This window comes from Carcharodon carcharias, chromosome 3 (genome assembly GCF_017639515.1).
Source record: "Carcharodon carcharias isolate sCarCar2 chromosome 3, sCarCar2.pri, whole genome shotgun sequence".
Classification (NCBI taxonomy): domain Eukaryota; kingdom Metazoa; phylum Chordata; class Chondrichthyes; order Lamniformes; family Lamnidae; genus Carcharodon; species Carcharodon carcharias.
The window spans coordinates 48,048,997-48,071,006 of record NC_054469.1 but is presented as its reverse complement, the minus strand read 5'-3'; the positions used below and the strand labels follow the sequence as shown (position 1 = coordinate 48,071,006).

The 22,010-nt window shown below is 42.4% G+C and overlaps 1 protein-coding gene across 5 annotated transcripts in view; it reads right to left on the bottom strand.

Annotated features, from left to right (window-relative positions):
• LOC121275835 (integrin beta-1-like) overlaps positions 1–18,490 on the bottom strand; it is a 129,543-nt gene extending 111,053 nt beyond the window's left edge. The window contains exon 1 of one of the 5 annotated variants that reach the window (XM_041183522.1): positions 18,356–18,490. The gene's annotated coding sequence lies outside the window, so the exon portion shown is untranslated. Of the gene's footprint in view, positions 1–18,147 lie in introns of all 5 variants that reach the window. The other 4 variants (XM_041183524.1, XM_041183523.1, XM_041183521.1 and 1 more) reach the window with 4 other exon arrangements.
• Between the last annotated feature and the right edge of the window lie 3,520 nt (positions 18,491–22,010).

Here is a 22,010-nt window from a genome sequence, read left to right as displayed (position 1 = left end):
TCGCCCAGTTTACGTTTGGTCTCTCCAATGTAGGAGGAAGTGTCTGCGAGTTGACGCTCAGCCTCCACGTGGTAGAGGTCAGTGCGCCAGACAACAACAGCACCACCCTTGTCAGCGGGTTTGATGACAATGTCAGGGTTGGACCTGAGAGAATGGAGTGCAGTAAGTTCAGAGAGAGACAGGTTAGAATGGGTGAGAGGAGCAGAGAAATTGAGACGACTAATGGCGCGCCGACAGTTCTCAATGAAAAGATCGAGAGAAGGTAAGAATCCAGAGGGAGGGGTCCAGGTGGAGGGAGAATATTGAAGATGGGTAAAAGGATCCGTTGAACTGGGAGAGGACTCCTGCCCAAAGAAGTGAGCCCGGAGACGAAGACGGCGGAAGAAGAGTTCAGTATCATGCCGAGCCCGAAATTCATTGAGGTGAGGGCGTAAGGGTATGAAACTAAGTCCTTTGCTGAGCACTGAACGTTCAGCATCCTCCCTCCCAGAAACATGATAGGGTCCCCCTTGTCCTCACTTATCACCCCACCAGCCTCCGCATTCAAAGGATCATCCTCCGCCATTTCCGCCAACTCCAGCATGATGCCACTACCAAACACATCTTCCCTTCACCCCCCTTATCGGCATTCCGTAGGGATCGCTCCCTCCGGGACACCCTGGTCCACTCCTCCATCACCCCCTACTCCTCAACCCCCTCCTATGGCACAACCCCTTGCCCACGCAAAAGATGCAACACCTGCCCCTTCACTTCCTCTCTCCTCACCGTCCAAGGACCCAAACACTCCTTTCAAGTGAAGCAGCATTTCACTTGCATTTCCCCCAACTTAGTCTACTGCATTCGTTGCTCCCAATGTGGTCTCCTCTACATTGGAGAGACCAAACGTAAACTGGGCGACCGCTTTGCAGAACACCTGCGGTCTGTCCGCAAGAATGACCCAAACCTCCCTGTCGCTTGCCATTTTAACACTCCACCCTGCTCTCTTGCCCACATGTCTGTCCTTGGCTTGCTGCATTGTTCCAGTGAAGCCCAACGCAAACTGGAGGAACAACACCTCATCTTCCGAGTAGGGACTTTACAGCCTTCCGGACTGAATATTGAATTCAACAACTTTAGGTCGTGAGTCCCCTCCCCCATCCCCACCCCCTTTCTGTTTCCCCCTTCTTTTTTTTTTCCCAATAAATTATAAAGATTTTCCTTTTCCCACCTATTTCCATTATATAAAATAAAAAAAAACCCACTAGAGCTATACCTTGAGTGCCCTACCATCCATTCTTAATTAGCACATTCGTTTAGATAATATCACCAACTTTAACTTTAACACCTATGTGTTCTATTGTACTATTGTTGTTGACATCTTTTGATGATCTGCTTCTATCACTGCTTGTTTGTCGCTACAACCACACCAACCCCCTCCACCTCTCTGTCTCTCTATCTCTCCGCCCCCCACACACACACCTTAAACCAGCTTATATTTCAGCTCTTTCCTGGACTCGAACTCAAGTTCTGTCGAAGGGTCATGAGGACTCGAAACGTCAACTCTTTTCTTCTCCGCCGATGCTGCCAGACCTGCTGAGTTTTTCCAGGTAATTCTGTTTTTGTTTTGGATTTCCAGCATCCGCAGTTTTTTTGTTTTTATCACAGCATTCCAGATATGGTCTCACAGGTGTTCTGCATAACTGAAGCATAACCTCCTTACTTCTGTACTCAATTTCCCTTGCAATAACAATAACATTCTATTAGCTTTCCTAATTATTTGCTGGATTTGCATACTAGCTTTTTGAGATTCATGCACTAGGATACCCTGATCCCTCTGAACCTCAGCGCTCTGCAATTTCTCACCATTTAGATAATATGCTTCTTTTTTATTTTTCCTGCCAAAATGGACAATTTCCAACATCTAAAGAACCAATAGATATAGACTGATAGGTATACAAGCTCATGTCCAATGGCAGCAGAGAATCTATATTAGGGCCAAAAGCGGTTAGTGAATGTAACTTTATATCCAGTTTTCCAGCTACAGAGCAGTTAGCAACAACTTTCTCTGTAAAGGCGAACATATATGAGGTTTTTGCATACAACAGGAAAGTGGGAGGAATATAGAACTTGCATTTAGAGCTAGGACATTTCAGAGGTAAAGCAAGAAGCATTTTTCCCCTTACACAAAGGCTACTGCAGATATGGTATTTCCTCACACCAAAGGTTCTGAATGCTTTGTCACATTAATCACAGCCAAGAATGCCAGATTTTTTTCATATTAGGAATATGGATCAACAGCACATAAAATGGAGCAGATTAGTCAGGATCTAACTAAGTAGCAGAACAAGCTCAAGGAGCTGATCCTATGTTTCTGCAAAGTCTCTTTCACGTCCTCAGGACATCCTAAAGTCCTGCATGGTGAATGAAATGCTTTAGGAGTGCAAAGGGCTGATAGGCGGCGAGTGACATTCATGCCACACTAGTGCCAGGCAATGATCATCTCCAACAAGAGAGAATCCAACCATCTCCCCATGACATTCAATGGCATTCCCATCGCTGAATCCCTCAAAATCAGCATCCTGGGGGGTTACCATTGACCAGAAACTGAACTGGATTAGCCATATAAACACTGTGGCTACAAGAGCAGGTCAGAGGCTGAGAATTCTGCAGTGAGTAACTCACCTCCTGACTCCCCAAAGTCTGTCCACCACCTACAAGGCACAAGTCAGGAGTGTGATGGAATATTTTCCACTTGCCTGGATGAGTGCAGCTCCATCAATATTCAATAAGCTCGACACCACCCAGCCTGCCTGATTGACACCCCAATCCACCACAAATATCCACTCCCAATGCACAGTGGCATCATCTACAAGATGCATTGCTATTCACCAAGGCTCCTTTGACAGCACCTTCCAAAACTGTGACCTTGACCATCTAGAAGGACAAGAGCAGCAGACAAATGGACCACCACCACCTGGAAGTTCCCCTCCAAGCCACACACCATCCTGACTTGGAAATGTAACACTGTTCCTTCACTGTCGCTGGGTCAAAATCCTGGAACTCCCTCCCAAACAGCATTGTAGCTACACCACATGGATGGCAGCGATTCAAGAAGGTGGCGCACCACCACCTTTAAGGGGAATTAGGAATGGGCAATAAAAATGCTGGTCTAGCCAGCAACGCCCACGTCCCGTGAAAGAATTTTTTAAAAAAGTCCCATAAATAGCTACGAGGAAAATGATAAGTTAATTTGATTTTGCTGATATTGTTTGACAAAAAAATGTAAACCTGGACTCCCTGCTCTTCTTTAAAAGGAAAATGGGGTCTTTAACAGTCATCTGCAGGGTAATCTATATATCTCAGTTTAATATCACGTCCAAAACAGGATCAACATACAGCACTCTCTTGACAATGTCAGTCTAGATTACATGCTCATGTCTCTGGAATTGGGCTTGAACCCATAACTTTCTGGCCCAAAGTTGAGAATCCTGCCATTGAGCTATGGCTGATAATTTGGCAAATGATTTTTCTACAATTACTATTTTCTCCAGTTAAAAACTGGGAGATCACAACCGGCATCCAGTGTGGCTATGATCAAGGTTTCCCCCTCCTCGACTTTTCTGCAACCTTTGACATGATAAACCATACCACCTCCTTCAAAGTCCTCTCCTCTACAATAGGAACACAAGAACAGGAGAAGGCCATTCAGACCATCGAGCCTGCTCCGCTATTCAATACAATCATGGCTGATCGAATACTTCAATGCCTTTTACCCACACGATCCCCATAATCCTTTAAGTTATTGTTAATCAGAAATCTATGGCTCTCCACCTTAAACATACTCAATGACTGAGCTTCCATGGCCCTCTGGGGCAGAGAATTCCAAAGATTCATAACCCTCTGAGTAAAGAAATTTCTCCTCATCTCGGTCCTATTTTGAAATTGTGTTCAGGGCTCCACAACCAGGGGAAACATTTTAGCTGCATCTACCATGTCTAATCCTTTAAGTATTGTGTAGGTTTCAATTAAATCACCCCTCATTCTTCAAAATAGAGAATACAGGCCCTGTTTCCCCAATCTCTCTTCATAAAACAGTCTCGCCATCCCCAGAACAAGTTCTGATGAAGAGTCATACGGACTCGAAACGTTTAGGAAATACTCTGCACATCTGTTCCTTCTACCAAAGTGGATAACCTTACATTTTTCTACATTATATTCCATCTGCCATGTTCTTGTTCACTCACTAAGCTTGTCCAAATCCTCTTGTAGCCACTTTACATCTTCCCCATAACACATTCCCGCCTAGCTTTGTACTTTCATTTGGCTAATCAACCTCCTGTGGGGGACTTTATCAAAAGCCTCCTGAAAATCCAAGTATACTACGTCCATCGACTACCAATTTTGTTAATAACATCCTCAAAACTCCAACAAGTTCGTCAAACATTATTTCCTATTCACAAATCTATGCTCAATCAAGTCATGATTATCCAAGTATCCATTTATCACATCCTTTATAATAGATTCTAGTATTTTCCCTACTACTGATGTAAGGCTGACAGATCTGTGGTTCCATTTTCTCTCTCCCTCCCTTCTTAAATAGTGGGGTGACATTTGTTACCTTCCAATCTTCAGGAACCATTCCAGAGTGCATAGAATTTTGGAAAAAGGTCACTAATGCATCCACCATATCTGTAGCAACCTCTTTCAACACTCTGGAATGCAGAACATCAGGTCCCAGGGACTTATCAACTTTCAGTCCTATTAATTTCTCCAATACAATCTTCTTACTTATACTAATTTCCTTCAACTCATTCTCCTTAGTCCCTTGGATCTGTAAATCTGGGAGATTTCCTGTATCTTCCTCAGTGAAAACAGACACAAAGCAATCATTTAGCTTCTCTGCCATTTCACTATCCCCCAATTATGAATTCTCCTGACTCTGTCTGTAATGGGCATCTTTCTTAGCCAAATGCTTCCTTTTTACATACTCGTTGAAGCTTTCACAGTCTGTTTTTATGTTTTTTTGCTAGATTGCATTCATATTCTACTCTCCTTTTCTTTACCAGTTTCTTGGTCATCTTTGCTACATTCTAAAGACTTCCCAAGCCTCAGGTTTACCACTACTTCTAGCAACTTTATAAGCCTTTTCTTTTAGTCTTATACAACCCTTAACTTCCTTTGTTAGCCACGGTTGACTAACTTTTTTTGCATTTTTGCACCTTGAAGGAATGTATTGTGCTGTAAGCTATGTAATGGTTCTTTGAAGACTATCCATTGCCTATGTCCAGTCATACCTTTTAATTTATTTTCCCAATCCACCTCTGCCAATTTGCCCCTCATGCCTTCATAATTTCCTTTATCCAACTTTAACACCCTTGCTTCAGAGTGAACTACCTCACTTACAAACATAATGTAAAATTCTATCATATTTTGGTCACTCATCCCTAAAGGTTCTTTTACAAAAAGACTAATTAACCCTTTTTATTATTACATACTATTAGATCTAAAATAGCCTGTCCTCTAGAAAACCATCCCTAACACACTCCTGAAACTGGTCTTCCACACCATTAGTGCTCAATTTGTTTACTCAATCTTTATGCAAATTGAAGTCACCCATGATTGCTGTATTGTCCATGCTACATGCTTCTCTGATCTCCTGATTAATACCATGCCCCACATTACCACTACTGTCTGGCAGCCTATAAACAACTCCAACCAATGCCTGCTGCCCTTTGCTGTTTCTTAGCTCCGTTCAAACAGATTCCATTGTTCTTCCGATCTGAGATCCTCCCTTACTAATGCACTGATCCCATCCTTTATTATCAGCACAACTCCACCTCCTTTCCCATCTTAATATAAAAGCAAAAAACTGCAGAGGTTGCAAATCCAAAATAAAAACAAAAACACCTGGAAAAACTCAGCAGTTCTGGCAGCATCTGTTACCTGTGTTCCTCTCCACAGATGCTGCCAGACCTGCTGAGTTTTTCCAGGTACTTTTGTTTTTGTTTTCCTTTCCCATCTTGTCTGACCTTACTAAATGCCAAATATCCTCGAAGCTCAAGTTCCCAGTCTTGGTCACTGTGCAGCCATGTTTCCATAATGACAATTATATCATACCCATTTACCTCTATTTGTGCCTTTAGGTCATCTACCTTATTGCGAATGCTGCACGCATTCAGGTAGAGTGTCCTTAACTTTGTCTTTTTGACATCATTCCACATTCAAAGCGTACACAATGCTCTACTTTGTTTCTCCTGCCTTCTAGTCATGCTACTTCCTGTTACCAACTTCCTTTCAATTTGGGCCACCCCTCAGGTTCCCACCTCCCTGACAGGCTAGTTAAAACCCATCCCAAAGCACTGGCAAATCTCCCTGCCAGTAGATCAGCCCCAGTCCTGTCAAGATGTAACCTGTCCAGCTTGTACAGGTCCCATCTGCCCCAGAGCCGGTCCCAATGCCTCAAATCTGATGCCCTCCCTCCTACACTAGTTTTCCAGCCACTTCTTTAATTGATCAATCCTCATATTCCTATGCTCACTAGCATGTGGCACTGGGAATAATCCTGAGATTACTGCTCGAGGTCCTGCTTTTTAATTTCCTTCCTAACTCCCTGAAATCTGCTTTCCTCATCCCTCTTCCAACCCATGTCATTGGTGCCAATGTGGACCACGACTTCTGGCTGATCACCCTCCCCCCAAAGAATGTCCTGCAGCTGTTCTGTGACATCCTTGACTCTGGCACCAGGGAGGCAACACACCATCTTGGAGTCACATTTACTGCTGCAGAAACGTCTGTCTGATCCCCTAACTATGGAATCTCCTATCACTATTGCCCTTCCATTCTTCTTCCTCCCTGCCTGTGCAGCTGAGCCGCCCGCAGTGCCACAGGCTTGGCTCTGGCTGTACTCCCTTGATGAACCATCGCCCTTATTAGCATCCAAAATGGAAAACCAATTAACAAGCAGGATAGACTAAGGGGACTCCTGCACTACCTGCCTGGTTCTCCTAGGCTGCCTGGAGGTCACCCATTCCCCCTCAGGCTGTAAGCTTCTGACCTGCGGTGTGACCACCTCCCTAAACGTGCTAATCATGTATTCCTCTGCCTCACGGATGCATTGTGACTCCAGTCACCGTTCAAGTTCCAAAGAGCTCAAGCTTGTGCAGCTGGTGACACTTCCTATAGATGCGTTTGTCAGGGACACATGGTGCGTCCATGACTTCACACATACCGCAGCTGACTTGCCATCCTGTAACTCTAAAAGCTATCTATTACACTTAACATAGAATAAGTAGAATAAATTACTAGTAACTTAACTTTATTACACCTACACTAATGTTATCTTACTTTGGTTTACTTTATTTCACTGACTTGATTTAACTTTACTTCCTGATTGCTAGTGTTCCTTACTGAAATCCAAGTAGCTACTTCTTTATAAATAATATGCTTTCCTAATTTTAAGCTATTTAAACACACTGCCTAACAGCAGCTTCTTGCCAACCAATGAACTTACAGTTTTCATGTGATGTCACTTCTGGATTTTTTTTTCAAACTCAGCCCATTGACTGAGTAGTGGTGTCCCTTGCAGGTCAGCAGTCTCCACTCCCAGAAGGTGAGTGAAGGTCCTGGGCCTCGCCCTCTATTTAGCTGCTGCCTGAGTAGAGGTGTCCCTCGCAGGTCCGGCTGTCTCCACTCCCGGAAGCTAATTCAGTGGGACTGCCCTCACTTGGTTCCACTCTTACCTATCTGGTTTCAGCTTGAGCAATCACTCCTGCATTGTTTCCTCGAGTCCACCTTGCATTTTTCTTCCTCATCTACATATGGCCACTGACAAAATCTAGAAATTCCACATATATACTGACAATTTTCAGTTCTACCTTTCTACTATTTTTCAACCCTTCCACTGATTGTGTCGTCAGGCTACTTATTCAACATCCAGCTTTGGATGAGCCACAATTTCTTCCAAGTACACATTTTTTATATCCTGCCACCAACTCTATCTGCTGGATACTGATTCCTTACCCCATTTGGGCACCACAGCAGCTGGTGAAATTTAAATTCAGTTAATAATTCTGAAATTGAAAGCCAGTCTCAGGAATGATGTGCAAGACATCTATCATCGATTGTTGTAAAACCCACCTGATTCACTACTGTCCTTTAGGGGAGAAAATCTGCCATCCTTACCCAGTCTGGCCTACATGTGACGCCAAGGCCACAACAATGTGGTTGACTATTAACTGCCCTCTAAAATGGCCTAGAAAGCCACTCAGTTCAAAGGCAATTAGAGATGGATAACAAATGTTGGCCTTGTCACCAACATCCCATGGAAAGAATAAAAAAATGAACACCCATGTCACTCTGATCCTGACTTTGGACTTGTATCATTAACTCTGTATTGCCTTCCTTATTCTGTCTGTTAAAATGCATCACTTCACACTTCACGATAGTAAACTTCTCAAGAAGCTCAACACCAACTAGGGCAAAGCAGTCTGCTTGATTGGCACCCCATTCACAAACATCCACTCCCTCCACCACTGACACACAGTGGCAGCAGTGTATATCATCTACAAGATGCATTACAGGAACTCACCAAAGGCTCCTTGGATAGCAGCTTCCAAACCCACGACCGCTACCATCTAGAAGAACAAGGGCAACAAACACATGGGAACACCACAACCTGGAAGTTCCACTCCAAGCTACTCACCGTCCTGACTTGGAAAATTAATCACCATTCCTTCACTGTTGCTGAGTCACAATCCTGGAACTCCCTCCCCAACAGTACTGCAGATGTACAAACACCACATGGATTGCAGCAGTTCAAGAAGGCAGCTCACCATCGCCTTCCGTGGATGCCCACCCGTCCCAAGAATTAACAAAAAAAAGTGAAGACAGCTGGTGAAACTTACAAGACACAAGGAAACTATCTTTGAGCTATAAAAGAAAGGCTTCACCGCTACAGTGAAAAGCAGTGAGATGATCAAAATTTGACAACTGCTTTAGAGGTTTTCTGCCCTGGGAGTATGTAATCTAGAGAAAGCTGCTGAATGGATTTTGGAATCAGAGAAGAAAAGTATCGATAGGGTTGGATAATAAGTTAGATACGCCACTGACACAAATATGAAAAAGCATGGGAGGAGTACGCTCTCAAGAACCAGTGGATTAATGAAAAATAAGAGTTAGATGACAAGCCGGAGTAATCAGAAGGCCATGGTAACTTGTTACAAGGTATCAAAAGTAAAACCAGAAATACCCAATTTTAGCATCAAGCCAGCTTAACGTTAAATGCAAACACTTCATTACAATACATGGTGGCAATCCTGTCAAAGCATTTGGTTATTCCAAGGTAATGACAAATATTTCAAGCATTCCCAGAGCTCGTTCACAGAAACATTATAGGAAAACTAGCAGTGAAATAACCATACTGACAACCTTGGCCACAATTTGCTCACTGGATAAGTTCACAGCCACTGGGCAGCACAAATGTTATATCTCAAATGGTTTTTGACACTGGCACTACCAGTAACAGACCAGAAACCACAATAGCACATGCAGCTTAAGAGTATTAACTTGAGCACAACACAAGTCTTGAAGAATTCCCATGCTACTATTTGAAGAAAAGCATGCCATTCTCAGTGTCATAGTCAATGTTTAACATTCAATCAACATTACAAACACAGATAATCTGGGATCTCACTGTATCATGTATCTCACTGTTGCTGTGCTTCCCTACATTTCAAGTGTGAATTCAAGGGTGATTCATTAATTGGAATAAACTTTTGGATCTCCTGTGGTTGCATATATATGCTAGTCCTTTCCTCTTAGTCTGATTATAGCATGTGACATATGACCAGAAATATATGTTATGATCCCCAGGTGAGGTTACCATTGGACAAGTCTGATCCCAGGGTGCAACCCAGCTTTATAAATCTTAAATTTTATTTGTTTGTTTAGATACATGGAGAGTGGCATCTGAACAGTCACAGGAGTCAGATGATGAACTTTCAACAAAAGCATAAAACATTTATTAAATAAGAAAAGATGAATCATACTGCAATACTCCTTCACCCACAACAATACCTTTATAGATATATACAACTTTGTAAGGATAGCACAAGTTACAAAAGCTATCTTATACTCTCATGTTCACAGTAAGTAAACCAATAGGCACCCTATGGTCAGACACACCACACTCCGAAACCAAGTGACAGATGTCACCCCAACCAGATGCTATGGATCTCTCATCAACTCCCCTCAGACTCTTGTCACTGTAAGCCAACCAGTCTCACTGAACTCAGTTGTTCATACGAGGGTTTCCAACCTCCACTCTCGAAAAGCTTGCTTTGGGATCTTTGCCCGAACCGACGCTTTCTCACAGACGCCTTCCGCAAGGGTTCACTTCCCGGACTCTCTTCCAATGTTCCTCTCTTCTGGGTCACCACATGCATTCAAGCTTTCTTCCATGCACTCTTTCTCCGACTCAGCATCAACAGTACCACGGCTTCACATGCCCATAGCAAAGAATTACAGACCTTCAGCCATCTCTTTGGGCCTTCTGGCCTCTTGCAAGCTGCTCTCACTTTAAATCTGCTTCCTGCAGCTTGTCTTTAAATCTGAAGCTTGGAGCCTTTTCTCTCTGCCCCTCACAACTTCACTTAACAGGATCTTTTCCAGGTTCCTGTCCTTCCCTTTGACTGGAAGGTCTGCTTGGGACTTTCTCCTGTTCCACTCTCCTAGATTTTGGGGTATTTTCTTTAGCTTGGGACTGGCTATCTGTCCCCTTTGCTTCAGTCTCTCCTGGTAGCCAACTGAACTCAAACAGCTTCCAAATCAAACCGCTGCTTCTATTTTCTTGTGTGTGTCTGTGGGAGGAACATGTCTCTCTGGACCCTTGTTGCTAGGCAATAGCCCAGTTCCTCTTGTTTCTTTAACTTTGCTTGTTGTAAAACTCTCATTATAAATGTAGGCGCCGTTTAAAGTGAAACTAAAATCAATTTGACCTTTCTTACACACACATACAAATGAAACTTAAACATTAAAGCTAAAACTCATTCTTAACACTCACAAATACAAATATAACTTACTTAAACTATATGTTTCCTAACATAAAAGACATTCTCATTCAATATAAGAAGTGGAAAACTGCAACCAGAGGCCATTAAAAAGATTATAAGATTATGATAAAGAAATACTATGAATCCTTTTCCAACTTTGTTTATTGGAGTGAAGGATGCCAATGTTTTGAAAATTAACTCTGATTAGGAGTAGAGCCTGGCTTTTCAAAAAATGACAAACTATTAAAATCTTTTGTCTAAGAATAGTATATATAAAAAGCTGAAAATTTTAGAATCTAAGAATTTTTTTTATTTAAGTAGCAACTTATAAGAAAGAGTGACGTAGAGCTAGAAATCTGGGAGTGCAGATTTTCCAGTTAAAGGCTGAATAATATCAATCTTGTGTTGAAAAACACACAAATTGAACATTGTTGCACATTAAACATCAATTTGGTGTCCTCTTTGTTGCCTGTCGGAGCATCCTTAATTCATCCTGAAAATATCACCTTAGTCACACAGATTAGAAGCACAAACATGCTCAGATTACCAAAAAAGTAACACACTCATCACTGAGTTTGTCTGTGTCTTTCTACATCAGATAAATGGATTTGTGTAGCATCCTCTTGTATTACACAAACCTCAGCATCATTTTGGTGCAATGTTACTAGTTCTAGCTGTCATGGATGGTCTGAAATCTTTGAAAACTGTTCTCTATTACTTATAATGGCACTTGACTGCATGGCCAGTTTTTACTAGAAATGCTCAAGAGGTCTGACAGCATCAGAAAGGAGTACTGAAAAGAGAAACAGGGTTAACGTTTCAGGTCCATGACCTTTCACCTGGCTGTGAAGAGTTAAAAACGTAACAGGTTTTGAGCAAGTGGAGGCGGGGTGGGGGGGAAACAGGGTAGAAGGAAGGAGAAATGAAATGAAAAAAGGCTTTCATGATGCATGGCCAAAGGTGGTGATAATGGGACAAGGCAAGAAAAAAGTGTGATAAAAACAAAAAAACTGCGGATGCTGGAAATCCAAAACAAAAACAGAATTACCTGGAAAAACTCAGCAGGTCTGGCAGCACCTAGTTCTGTCGAAGGGTCATGAGGACTCGAAACATCAACTCTTTTCTTCTCCGCCGATGCTGCCAGACCTGCTGAGTTTTTCCAGGTAATTCTGTTTTTGCTTAAGAAAAAAGTGTGTCCAGATGAGGTGTGAATGGTTACCGTCCAAAAGTAAGTCAAGGAAATAAAAGCAAAACAAAAGAAAACAAACCAAAGAGAGAAAGAAACAAAAATTGGGTGGCGTTTATAATCAAATTGTTGAACTCAATGTTTTGACCAGAAGGCTGTAAAGTGCTCAGTCACTCAACACTCATGTTGTCCCTCAAGTTTGCATCAAACTTCAACGGAACACTGCAGCAGACCAAGATCAGGTCAGAATGGGAGCAAGGTGGAAAATTAAAAAGACAAGTATGTGGAAGCTCAGGGTCAAAATTTGCAGATTATATGGAGGTGTTCTGCAAAGTGGGCAGCCAATCTGCGTTTGCTTTCTTCAACATGGAGGAAATTGCAACATTAGCAGCGAATACAGGATTTCAAATTGAAAACACAATAAATTGCTATTTCACCTAGGTGGAATGTCACTTGGATGGCGAGAAGGGAGGAGGTAAAAGGGTAGGCGTTGCATCTCCTGTACTTGCAATGGAAAGGTGAAGTAGGAAAGAGAGGCGGTGACTGAGGATGGACCAAGGTATCACAGAACAAATTATTCCTTCAAAATGTTGGGAGGGGAGGATAAGATGTGTTTGTGATGGCACCACCGTGGAGGTGGCAGAGATGATCCATTGAATGCGGTGGCTGGTGGGTTGGATGGTGAGGACAAGGGGAGCCCTATTGTGGAAATGGGAGCGAGGGGAAGGAGTGCGAACAAAAGTCCGTAAAATAGAATGGGCACAGTTGAGGGGAAAAGGAAGACGTATCGGAAGTGCTAGTATGAAAGGTTGTATTGTCCCAATAGATGTGGTGAAGACGGAGAAACTGAGATAATGGAAGTGTCCTCCTTACTGGAAGCAGGGTGTGAGCAAGTGTATTCAAGGTAACCATGTATGGGCACATTGTGCCGCCTATTTAATTCCAGCCAGACTGGGTTGAGTCATATCCTGGTTCTTGTGGTCCACAAGTACCTGTCCTATATGGACCACGCCACAGTAGAAGTTTCAGATTATCAAAATTGTTATCTTTACTTAGAAGAGATTTGTGGTTGCTGGGGATAGTATTTTCTTCATGTATAACTAAGAGAAGTAAGAGCCCGTGGAATCCAAAGCAAAGTGGCAGGTTGGATCCAAAATTGGCTGAGAGGCAAGAAGCAGAGGGTGATGGTAGAGGGATGTTTCTGTGACTGGAAGTCTGTTTCCAGTGGGGTTCTGCAGGGTTGCTGCTGGGGCCCTTGCTGTTTGTGGTGTACATAAATGATTTGGACTTAAATGTAGGGGGTATTATCAAGAAGTTTGTGCTTGACATGAAAATTGGTAGGGTGGTAATTAGTGAGGAGGATAGCCGTAAACTGCAGCAAGATAACAATGGACTGGTCAGGAGGGCAGAGCAGTGGCAAATGGAATTCAACCTGGAAAAGTGTGAGGTAATGCACTTAGGGAGGGCTAACAAGGCAAGGGATTACACTATGAATGGTAGGACCCTGGAAAATACTGAAGATCAGAGGGACCTTGGTGTGTATATCCACAGATCCCTGAAGGTAGCGGGACAGGTAGGTAAGGTGGTTAAGAAGGCATATGGGATACATGCTTTTATTAGCCGAGTCACAGAATACAAGAGCAGGGAGGTTATGCTGGAACTGTATAAAACGTTGGTTAGGCCACAACTGGAGTACTGCGTGCAGCTCTGGTCACCACATTATAGGAAGGATGCAATTGCACTGTAGAGGGTGCAGAGGAGAGTTACTAGGGTACTGCTTGGGTTGGAGGGTCTGAGCTATGAGGATAGGCTGGAGTTGTCTCCCTTCGAGCAGCGAAGGTTGAGAGGGGACCTGATAGAAGCGTATAAGATGAAGAGCATTGATAGGGTGGATAGGAAGGCACTTTTTCCATTAGTAGAGGGGGCAATAACCAGGGGCATAGATTTAAGGTAAGAGGTAGCAGGCTAAGAGGGGAGTTGAGGAGAAATTTTCTCATGCAGAGGGTGGTGGGAGTCTGGAACTCACTGCACCCCAGCCAGACGGGACAAGAAGATCGCAGCGGCAGGTGGGTGCAGAAAATCTCGCCGAAAGTATTTTGATCCCAAGATTTCTGATAGCTCTATTTAATCATCCATCCTGAACATCATTAAATGGGAGAAGGAAAACTATGCTGAGGTAAGATTGCAAGATAATTCTCCATTCAGTTCATGAAGATTTTAAAAAAGGTGATGGACAACTCATTCAATAAGCAATAATTACAAGTAACAATGACTCCAATGGTGAGAAATTAACAGGAAAGGTGGCTGAAATAATCTACCTGGACAACAGGAAATAGCTTAGAAAGTGACAAAGTACAATCCAAAATTGTCTGAGAGAAATGAGAAAAATAAAGTCACAAATCTTCAGACTCAACCGAATGACAGTTAGCTACTCACACATAGGAAAATATGTTAATTGATACTTTGGCAGGACCTCATAATACATTACAACACATCTGAAGTGCTACAATAACTCACATTATACACATGTCTCTTGGTCTCATTTCTCAATGTTCACTTTATGCTGCTGAGCTGTTTCTCATTTTAGAATTGCTGAGCCAATTTCAGAGCAATGTCAACACACTTGCGGTGTAAATTGTGACTGTGACTTCAAACCTCTGGTCATGCATATTGCTTGGTGTTGGGGAAAGATCCTTGCATGGTAGGAATACAAAAATCACAACTACTGATACTACAGTATAATCACTGAAGTTCACATTCTTGCAGCTGAATGTTGTATTACAAAAGTAGCATTAGGACTCAGGTTGGAGGGCAAAGAACTGGCTTTACTCAGAAGCTGGATAAATTTAAAGTACTCCATTACTCTAAACTCTACTCAAATGTATGATTTCACAGGTTTCGATAACACTCATCTCACTTTAAAAAATGCACTTAGAAAGGATCTTTACCATAGTTTTGTGGCCAGGGTGATTAAGGAAAAGAAACTAACACTGCACAATAACACAGAGATAAAAACAAAAAAACTGCGGATGCTGGAAATCCAAAACAAAAACAATATAACAATCAAGTTGCACATCAATCTATCTTTTCCTCGTCACTGCTGTGTCATTCTGCTCTGTAACAATTCTGCAATTTGCCTCAACTTCCAACCTAACTATGCTATGGAAACACCCAAAAACGGCAACAGTTGAAGGAAAGGCCCCCCCACCACATCTCACCTGATTTGATTCACCACTGCATTTTCCCACCTTACATCATTGACTACTTTATTGGCTTTAAATCACTTTGGGAGGCCCCCAGGACATAACTGCAAGTTGTTTTTTGTCGCTTTACCAGTCCATGCCACAACATGCTGGAACTGCAATTCCAAAAAGGCATTTATAAAGTGTTTTTCACATCCTCACGGTATCCCAAAGTCTTAGCCAGCTAACTGTTTTTAATGTTGTGTTTTGTAGGCAAAAATGGTAGCCAGTTCACGTACACCAATTCACAAGCATCAATGAGATAAATGATAGTTGGTTTGGTGTTGATTTGAGGAACAAATGCTGGCTGGATTAACACTGGTGCTCTTTGAATGCCTTAAGCGCTTTACCTGAGCAGGCATCTGGGCTGTGGTTTAATATTGTGGTCACAATTTACACCAGTTAAATCTTTTTCTAGTTAATATTAGTTGAAGGATAAATTTTGGCAGGACAACTGAAGAATTTCCTGCTCATCTTTGAATCATACCACGGAAGTTTTCATTTTCCCCTACTTGAGGGGGTCAGACAGGACCCCAGTTTTATCTGAAAAACTGCATATCAGATTCAAAGTATGCTCCCCAGCAAACCTAGGCAACAGTAGGTATGTTGGCCTACCTGTCAGCAAATAACTCAACAGCACAGGCAAACAAAATTGCTTGGCAAAGATGAAAATAAAAAGCAACTTTTGCTTTAATAAACATTCTATTAACTTTGTCAATAGATGGGGCTTGTTCTGTTTACATTGGTTAAACCTTAGCTTTTCTTTAGTCAATACAATGTCTTATAAAAATATTTATATGGCACATTATAGTACAAGGTGCTTGTGCTACAAGAGGCAAATGTGAAAATATACACCCAAAAAATCTGACTGATGGCAAACATTGTGAACAGCTGTCGCAAGGTGGCTCAAACATAGTTAATTTTCCATTATAAATGTTTAAACTGCTGTGGGACTCATTGAACTATAGTTCTGAATACTGTTAGCATGCATCAGAGTACAAAGAAGCAATTTAAAGATAAAAGTTCCACAATAATTCACCAAATAAGACAGCACCACACTTTTGTCTTGAAGACAAGCCAAATTTAAACAATGAATCTGACTTTATTCCCTAATTTTCACCTCTCCAGAAGAATACTGATTTGTGATGGGCTGACAGTTTCACAGGAATCTTCTGGCACCTTGCCCTAACAGTCACTGCTCATATACAAGTCAAGGCAACGAGTTGCAGTAGGCTCATCAATAAAAAAGAGACATCCTATCCAAGTCTGACTATCTTGTCTTCTGCAACATATTGAAATACTTTCCAGTAGGGAATCACTGACTAGTAGAAAATCTAGCTAATTTTGCCTTTTTGAGCACAGGGTCAGTAGTAGTCCTTACAGGCACTCCAGCCAAGATCAACTAATTGAAGAAATGATTATGGATTGAACCCAGCACTTTTCTGTAACTTCAGTATTATCAACCATCAATCATCAGTGCACCATACAGTAGAGTGATAGACATTGCGACAGTGTAAATAACACAGGATCAGCAGAATAATTGTCAAAGGTTTATAAATCTTTGTATATTTTTCTTGGGTTTATAAATTCTAACAAAAGACCTAAACTTTGGGTTTGTGGACAGGAAGTAAAGTAGAATCTTTAATAGTCTTCAGATTCATTTTGAAAGATAAGTTTCATATTTCTCTTTAAAATACAAGTAAATATTGACAACCGATCTAAAATTAATCTACCTTTCCCTCAAGTAAAATCAGTACATTAACAAATGGAATGGCTCATATGCTTCAACACCTCTTGTCTGCTGAAACCTATTTCCTTATTTGTGCATTTGCGAATGCGAAATACAAACAGAATAGGTCACGGTCCATCATTTGCAGCACAGTGCAAAGTCTATTATATCAGCTTTAATATATCTACAGCACAGGATGCTTCACAACCTTGCAAGTATCGAAAAATAACGAAATGTCCCTAAAACTGTCAAAAGTTGGATCTTTTTTTCAACTAGTTAAAACTGAGATGATTAACACAACGGCAGTCATCTTTCCATGACTTTCAGACAAAAGACAAGGCAAAACAAAATACACGCCCTAAGGCCACTAAAGAGAGAAAGGCGTGCAGCTTTCTCGAGAACAAACTCTTTAGTTGTTTAACTGTCACTAAGAACATTCAAGGTTATATAAGTGAAGATACAGCTCGAGAGTTAAAACGAGATGAAAGAAAACCGCTTTTACGTGGGACTTAAGTTTTCTTTTTAGGGGGTGGGGAAAAGGCTCAATTGAGCCGATAAGAAATGCCCAAATTCTGGTACTAAAAATGTCCACGAAAACAGTTGTCTTCACGTTTACAGTAGCAGATTGGACTCGACAAGACTCGGAGCTTCATCACCCCTTTCCTCCCCCTCCCCCCAATGTGTCTGTGCGTGTGTGTGTATATATATATATATATATATATACACACATAAAAAAAGATGTATATTTAAACTAGCTGCATGTTCCCCACCCAAAAATAGGGCATGGATCACATTCCTGCCCTTTTTGCGACAGCAGATAGAGAAAGAAAAAGAATCTTCATGTGGATTTCTCTCTCTCTCCCCCCCGCACCAACGCCCCCCCCCCCGCCTCAGACCAAGATACGGTGAAGAGCAGCCACATTTCGCTTCTATATTAAGATTCCCCCAGGACGGCCCGCTTACCTTTAAAACAAAAGTCTATCAGACTAAAGATATTTACAGCCGTTAAGATTTCCTTTAGCCCCGGCGGGTCTCCTCTCAATAGGCGGCGGTTGTTGTCAGCACGGGCTTATCAACACTCTTTTAACGCTCTCCCTTCAATCGGCGCTTTGTCTCCTTTCTTATCTTCCCTTCCACTTCCCCCCCCCGCCTCCGCCGCGACTTCCCCCACCTCTAACCCAGACTCCGTTTCTCTTCTCCGGGACGTCGCTCCGTCCAGCGGTGGCGGCGGCTCCCTTCACTCTCTTACTCACTCACTCACACTCCGTCCGTCCGGCCGGCCGCCGACTCCACCTCGAGGATTGCCGAATGGCTCCGAGTTTAGCCGAGCGGCGCAGCCGAATGGTTCCGAGCTCAGACGAGAAGAGCTGCCGCCCAACCCCGGAAACGCATTCCAGACTGCGGACGTCACTGCGTGGGCGTGGCGCTGAGTGAAGGGTGATGTCATTGCCAGTAGTGGGATGGAGAGTCGGGGTGGGGGGGAGCGGAGGGTTGTCGCCTCCTGAGACAAAACAAGCCACTTATATAGGTCTTCACTTTGGACGATGTCTGGGACGGATAACGCTCCAACATTTTCCTGGATTATTCAGACCATTAAAGATTACCCTTCTGGACACTTGAAGGGAGAGGAATCATCATTTCGTTTCAAAAATAATGTTCATTTAATTTTATTTGAACACATAAAAAATTCATTCTCGAGGAATGAGTGTTGCTGGCAAGGTCAATATTTGTTGTCTATCCCTTGAGAAGGCGAACTGCCTTCTTGAATCACTGCAGTCCATGTGGTGAAGCCACTCCCACAATGCTAGGTAGGATGTTCCAGAATTTTGACCCAACAACCATGAAGAATCGATGATATATTTCCAAGTCAGCATGCAGTGTGACTTGAAGGGAAACTTGAAAGTGACAGATGTTCCCACCTGCCACCCATGTTCTAGATGGTGGAGGTTGCAGATTTAGGAGGTGCTGTTGAAGAAGCATAATTATATGAATATTGAAGATTGGAAAAAGGCTGACTGCCGGTCGAGAATCATTCAATTGGCTAATGAAGAGTCTGTTCACTTTCCAATAGATGTGGGAAAGCATTGCATTGCTAGGACGAGCGTGTTAGGCGACCAAAGCCTTAAGCATGTGAGCAGGGCAATTGGAAGTGCATGTCTGACAACACCTGTGGAAAGAGAAACAGAGTTGACGTTTCGAGCCTGTATGACCCTTCTTCCAAGCCAATATGCCAAACCTGTGTTAACAATCCTGCTTACATCATTAGTATTAACCAACTGAAATAAACCTTCAAACTATAAGTTATGAGAGGTTGGGAGCAATTTGATTCATTCTGTTCTAAATTGTCATACCTATGACAATCACCCGCCGTCGACATCCATCTGCGTATCTTGATGGGCATGTAGCAAATGAAATCCTTTGGGGATGGGGTAGCTTCATATGGTGCACATTTGTCGATGGCTGAAGAGAGCAATCTGTGAGAGACAGATTCTGCCACAAATGCTGCATATGAAGTGGTTATCAGGTGCCATTGTGGATTGTTGCTTTTGGTGTTGGTGCCTGTTGTCAAGCCACTGTAGCCATTAATCATCATGGTGGCACAAGTTGCTACAGGTGATGTTGCCATTTTCCTCTGTCGTCAGCTATTGTCTCCCAGGTGTGAGAATCAATGTTTAGGGCCTTCATGTCATGCTTATAAAGCAGCCATGATGTGGAACTTTGAGCATCTTATTGTCACCTGGCTCCGGCTACCCCACCACCTTGTAAATGTGCCTGAGCCAGCGAAGCCGCCTCTACTTGATGAGTGCCAAAATACTATGTACATCAAGAAACTGTGTGGTTTTCATGCTGGCAGATCGACAGTGTATATGATCTCCTCCATATACCATTTACAAGAGAAGTGTAGAGAACATTTGGCAATAACCACTAAAATAATATCAACAAACAACAAAAGCCTTCATCTGCAGAGAACATAAGCTAACTAATAGTAGGCAAAAGGCTATGGAAGGATAAGATTCTGTTTGACCAATTTCACTGGGTAATATGAGACATGAGTATGTCAGGTTGTAGTATGTTACCGTGCCATTGATAGATGACCAGTCAGTTTGGCTCATTAATAGAACCTCTAGGGTTAGATCTGTGAGATTGAGATTGTCCCCACTTGTGGATGCGGTTAATCAACCATACAGTAGCCAGAACAGTCCCTGCATTCGAAAAGTTACTAATGCACTGTTGTAGAGGAATTGTAGAGATGCAGGTCTACAGTTGTAGAGAAGGCAGCATTCCTGTACTGTTATTCTATTCTCCAAGATCTTGGATGTACCAGTTTCACTTATGTAGAGACCAATGATTGTTAAAAGAGTCCCAGCTGCATGTTTAATGCATGCAAGAACCTGCATTTGAATGAAAAATACCATGAATCATTATATGAGACCTTCATCCTTAGTGTTTTTTCTACTCACATTCCTAGTTGCACAATGGTATTGCCAACCTACAATTCAAATTATAATCCAAATCCTTCATTTGTGCAGCCAATTGTCAGCTTCAGAGTGTTGCATTCTCCAAGATCTTGGGAATTACCAGGAGGTAACATTGGACTCTGATTCAGAGTAGTTTACTTTTCATATTTAAAGTGGCCTATTGCATTTTGACTTTCACCACCTCACAGCATCCTCTCCCTCCCCATCCAACCTCCCCATGCCCCACTGCTGTCTGAATTATAAAAGCAAAAAACTGCGGATGCTGGAAATCCAAAACAAAAACAAAAATACCTGGAAAAATTCAGCAGGTTTGGCAGCATCTGCGGAGAGGAACACAGTTAACGTTTCGAGTATTTACTTAGTTCTGTTGAAGAGTCAAACGGACTCGAAACGTTAACTGTTTTCCTCTCCGCAGATGCTGCCAGACCTGCTGTCTATATTGATCTCTGGCAGGAAGTGGTTTGGATGCTAATATAGTCTTCAAACTTCACGCTTCCTCCCACCAGCAAGTCCACTCTGTTTTTGAATGCTATATAGTGAGCACTAGTGGAAAGTTCAAGTGCACTGGACAATAGGTTAGAATGCAATGGCCTGGCTTTGATGAACCAGTTGGCTTTTTCTGCCCCACCAATCTTATATGTGTTTGCGTTCAATAGGTTTCTGAAATTCAATCATTCAGAAAGAGAGAACTTGCATTTACATAATGCCTTTCATATCCTCAAAATGTTCCAGAGTGAAGAACGTTTGAAAAAGGCATATGGGACACTTGCCTTTATCAATGGAGGCATAGATTACAAAAGTAGGGAGGTCATGTTTGAGTTGTATAGAACCTTGGTGAGGCCACAGCTGCAGTACAGTGTGCAGTTCTGGTCACCACATTATAGGAAGGATGTGATTGCACTGGAGGGGATGCAGAGGAGATTCACCAGGATGTTGCCTGGGATGAAACATTTAAGTTATGAAGAGAGGTTGGATTGACTTGAGTTGTTTTCGTTGGAGCAGAGAAGATTGAGGGGCGACCTGATCGAGGTGTACAAGATTATGAGGGGCATGGACAGGGTGGATAGGGAGCAGCCGTTACCCTTAGTTGAAAGGGATTGTAGCTTTTTAAAACTGAAATAAACTACTTGAAGAGCCTCAGTCCATAATGCAAGAAATCACTGAGTTGAGAAGAGAATGCAAGATTAATAAACTATGCTGTACAATTTTGTTTTTTTTAAATTGTGGCTCATAGCAGGAAGACAAGGCTAAGTAAGGTAATGGTTTCAGTGGCTTTGGTATTCAGGAAAAGAATCTAAAATTGGAAGGAGGGTAGTTGCCTTCGTTACAGAATTTCCTGTATTCAAG